At 35.4% G+C, this 5,057-nt stretch overlaps 1 pseudogene; it reads left to right on the top strand.

Moving 5' to 3' along the window:
* Nucleotides 1-3,039: 3,039 nt before the first annotated feature.
* LOC119987556 lies at nucleotides 3,040-4,806 on the top strand (annotated as a pseudogene).
* The last annotated feature ends 251 nt before the right edge of the window (nucleotides 4,807-5,057 follow it).

Below are 5,057 nucleotides of genomic sequence, written 5' to 3'. Positions count from 1 at the left end.
CACCCATATCTTCATAAAGTCTCAAGTAGCCAATGAATAAGATAGCTCATATTCATGTGAATTGATTTCTAGGTTATGTAAGATGCATGCCACATCTTGTGAATTTAGTGATGTTTGCTTTCTTTGTGCTTAATGATTCTTGAGTGTTGAATCTATGAACATGTCATTCTAGATTGCATCTTAAGAACTAAGTTAAGGAGTACATGCCATGCACTTGACATACTAATTAAGAGAGAGCAATATGGTAAAATCGACACGCCATTGTTTTATCTTAAACATCATCATTCGTGAATCAAGAATTACAGTTGAAGATTGCAGCAGTACATGATTGTTAGTGGTGGATAGCTTTCCCTTGACTCTTTCTCTTATAAGAATCAAAAACGTTTCCTACTTCTTATTGATTATTCTAAGTTAGTCGTGTAGCTCGAGTCACAATACTGTTTAGCTCGAATCACAATTAGATTTGACTTGCAATTACATTCCAATCCTATGCGGGAGATACCCTTGCTTCTCACTATACTCAACAACCTTTTTTTTAGTTGCAAGGATTAAATTGAGTTATTTTTCAGCACCTATTTTGTTGTTCGAAAATAGCTGAACATTGATAAATTTGTTAATTAGATATGCTAATTCCCAGAATTGCGGTCCTAACATGCAAGATCTTATCATATCTATATTGCGTGACGATTTATGTATATTGTAGACAATTTGGGGGCTCCGCAATTCATTTAAAATTGTGGAGTCTATAATTTGAATCCATGTACAAGGTATGCCTCATCACATCATGTTTTTTTTTTTTTCATTTTTAAAAATTGTATAACTTTTTTTGAATGGTAGATCATCAATCATCAATCTATATATATATAACTGAGGATCCACAAGGCTTCTACTTAATTCATGGTGCCACGTGGATGTCTTTACAAAAAAGCCTACATAGACAAAAGAAAATTTTCAAATATATTAAAAAACTTTAAGACCCACAATCACACACATAAATATATTGCAAAACGTTAATACCCACAACCACATTCATACACTTTAAGACCCACAACCACACTCATACAGTTAATAGTATTCAAATAATTTTAAAATTATATTGAATTGTATGGGAATTTAATGTTTCATAGGAGTGGTTTGATGTTGTTTTGGTTTCTCAAAGGTTATGTATTGCCAATTATGAGAGTCTTTTGATATTACTCAATTAATGAAATTCATATGTAGTATTTAGTTTGAAAACATTTTGTGTGTTTCTGGCATTAATTACCATCATTTTGTGGGAATTTTTGTGTGTTTTTATCATTTAGTGTGTTTTTGATGTATTTTGTGTGTTTTTATAGTATTTAGTTGATGTATTGTGCATGTTTAGAGTTTGGTCAGGTTTAGTAATCTGTTTGGATTGCAACATACACAACATGAGAGGCTTTTCTCATGCTATATTGTTCTAATGTGTAAGTAAATTCAGCCCATTTGGTATTGTAACATGTAAGTGGTGACAGGAAAGCACGATAGAATTCAATGAGTTGTTGAAGGTCAAAGTGATTATAGGCATAAATCTACCAGTCATACATAACATTTCAAAATATAAATTCAAAAATCTTATTCTAAAAATATTAAGAATTTTATTCCAAAAATATCATTTCAAAAATACTACTTATGCTACATTGTACTTCTCGATATTAATTATATGTCACTTTGTAGAGATTGTTGTACTAACCATACAATATTGTCTCATAAACATGTCTTTGGTGACCTATAACACTTTGTAGATACTAGCGACGCAAATAAAAATTGATAAACTCTTAGCATACTTATTCCTTATGCATCAAATTTCTTATACCCTATTAGAAAAAAAATTTCTTAGCAAATTAAAAAATAAGTATTGTACATATCTTATCTTCATCTCACAACCATCTCTATTTTCTACAATTAAAGCTCTACTGCTCTTCATATTAACAAAGTATCGAAAAACTTTCACACATCTCTATTTTTCAATCAAAATATGTACCGCGCGGGCGTACAACTAGTTTATATATATAAAATGGAAGCCTCAAGGATGTTTCCCCTTGAATTGTGGAGAATAGTAAAGAGAGGGGTAAAAAGTTTCCCCAAAATTATAGGAAAATCATTAATGCTAATAATAAAGACCCACCAAAAATTAAATAAATATAATATTAAAGATGTTAATTATGGGAAAATCAATGTTAATAATTGTGGAAAAGTATTACAAAATACTAATGTGCTTTAGAAGCTGCCACATTTGATTCTGTATGGCTCAAACTTTTGCCACATGTAATAAAATAAATTGAAGTTGTGTTAAGAAACGCTTTCAATCATCACGCATTTTCTGTCTCATGTGATCAATCATATGTTACAATTCAATAATGTCATGTTATATATAGCAGTGCTATTATCATCTTTGTGAAGTGTATCGCACTTCAAACTTGACCACTTTTAAAAACCTTTTAGTTTTATCTTTTAGTCCTGTGAATAAATGGGGACACATATTTTCACTCTGTTGACGCTACTGAGTACTTAGGTTTAAAATGAGATTCATGATTTGTCCATTTACTACTATGCATGGAATGTTGTCCATACACATGTTTTTGATAACCTTTGCCACTTCGGAGAAAAAAGGAACACAAACAATAATTGTTAAACTCTGAACATATTTTTTTCTTTATGCATCAAATTTCTTGCTCACTCTTAGAAAATTATTTCTTAGCATATTAAGAAAAAATGTATTGTAGTTATTTGTTCATCTCACAATTATCTCCATTTTCTACAATTCAAGCTCTGTTGTTCATCATGCTAACAAAGTATCAAAAAATTGTCAAAAATCTTTATTTTCCAAACTAATTACGTGTCGCGCGAAGCGCGGGCATGCAACTAGATTTAGGAAATTGTAGAGCTCCAATTATGTGAAAATAACAAACAGTGTTATTGAGATCTTAGCCGTAGGATTAAGAAGGCGTACTTGATGATGCAAGTGAGAATGGGTTACTATATTTTCTAATACAATCCCTTCCCCATCACCTCACACATGCAACAACCCCAAACATGTTGGGCCATCTAAACTTTGAGAACGATCAAATTTCCGGTGCAATTTTGGCCATTACTGTCCTGATTATTTCGGTATTGTTATGGATCTTCTTGATCAAGAAATCAAGAACCAAAATCGCTCCTCTACCACCAGGTCCTCGAGGATTACCAATAATCGGGTGCCTCCCCTTTCTTGGTACCCATCTCCACCACACATTCGCAAAATTGGCACAAATCTACGGCCCCATCTACAAGCTCAAGCTCGGGAAAAAACTCTGCGTTGTGATTAGCTCGCCATCACTAGCAAAACAGGTGGTTCGTGACCAAGACTCGATCTTTGCAAACCGAGATCCACCAGTCTCAGTAAAAGTTGCAGCCTTTGTTGGAAACGACATTACCTGGCTACCGTTAGGTCCTGATTGGAGAAAGATGCGCCAGGTGTTTGTGGGAGAGCTGTTGAGCAGTACAAGTCTTGACGCTTGTTACAGTTTGAGAAAACAAGAGGTGGAGAAGAGTATGAAGAATGTTCATGGCAAATCAGGGGAGTGTCTGGATTTTGGTGAACTGGCTTTTGGGACTTTGTTTAATATTATCATGAACATACTGTGGGGAGGAACATTACAAGGAGAGGAGGGGACGAAAGTCACAGCGGAGTTTCGAAAGGCTGTGGCGGAACTCATGGTGATAATGGGGGAGGCAAATGTTTCGGATTTTTTCCCGTTTCTTGCAAGATTTGATCTACAGGGTGTGGAGAGGAGAACGAGAAAAGTAGGTGTCTGGATAGAAGATATTGTTAATTTTATAATCGAGAAACACATGAGCTCCAATATTGCTGTGAAAGAAGATGGAGTAGGAAAAAAGAAAGGAAGGGATTTCTTGCAACTTGTGCTAGAGCTTCAAGAACGTAACGATCTTGCTACATCAATTACCATGAACCAAGCTAAGGGCATGCTCGTAGTATGTTTTCTTCTTTAGTTACCTTGAACCAATAATGATTTAGAAAGGGATATACTGATGTTTGCTCCTCTATTGTGTGGTTCACAGGACGTTTTGATCGGTGGAACGGGGGACACGGCAACCGTGGTTGAGTGGGCAATGGCAGAGATGATGATGTATCCACATATAATGAAAAAGGTACAGCAGTAATTGGATGAAGTCATTGGTGTGAACAACTCTGTCGAAGAGTTCCACTTGCCCAAACTACTCTATTTGGATGCTGTAGTGAAGGAAACAAGTCGCTTGCACCCTGCAGTACCAACGCTAGTACCACGTTGTCCAAGCTCATCCGCCACAGTTGGCGGATTCACCATTCCAAGGGGTACTCAAGTTTTCTTGAACGTATGGGCTATCCAGAGAGACCCCGAACTTTGGGACAACCCCTTAGAATTTAGGCCTGAGAGGTTTTTGAATGGTGAAGATTGCAAATTGGATTTCTCTGGTAATAATTGTAAGTATCTTCCGTTTGGTTCTGGGAGGAGGATTTGTGCTGGGGTTCCCTTAGCAGAGAAGATGGTAATGTATTTGCTGGCTTCATGGTTGCAATCTTTTGACTGGAAGTTACCGCCAGGTGAAGAGCTCGAATTATCAGAAAAATCAGGGATTATTGTCAAGAAGGCGAGGCCTTTGATTGTTATTCCAACACCGCGGCTTCAAAATCCAGAGCATTAAGTTTCCATGGCTTGTTGTGTCGAAATAAGATTAGTATTTGTTGGTTATTTTTTCGCTATTTTGTATGCTGCTACAAATAACTTTTTTGGGTTGTTCTCAACTTGCTGGTTTCTTCTGGCTTAGTATTGTTGGTATAAAGTCAGATAATCCCCTGTTATGTAATTAATTATGCTCTTCTTTGTGCTAATATAAATTCAGCTTATAAAAACAAAAAATGGTAGAAGAATTACACATGCATTTCTCTGTTTTAATGTCTTCAACATGTTTCCATTAGATATTATAATTACTAGTCTGGGCCTTTGCTTTTTAGATGTCAATATCCTTGAATCTCAAGACGAATTGAGGCGATG

The sequence above is a fragment of the Tripterygium wilfordii genome, chromosome 20 (genome assembly GCF_013401445.1).
Source record: "Tripterygium wilfordii isolate XIE 37 chromosome 20, ASM1340144v1, whole genome shotgun sequence".
NCBI classification, from domain to species: Eukaryota; Viridiplantae; Streptophyta; class Magnoliopsida; order Celastrales; family Celastraceae; genus Tripterygium; species Tripterygium wilfordii.
Note: the sequence above shows the minus strand (reverse complement) of the source record. Positions and strands in the feature narration are given on the sequence as shown.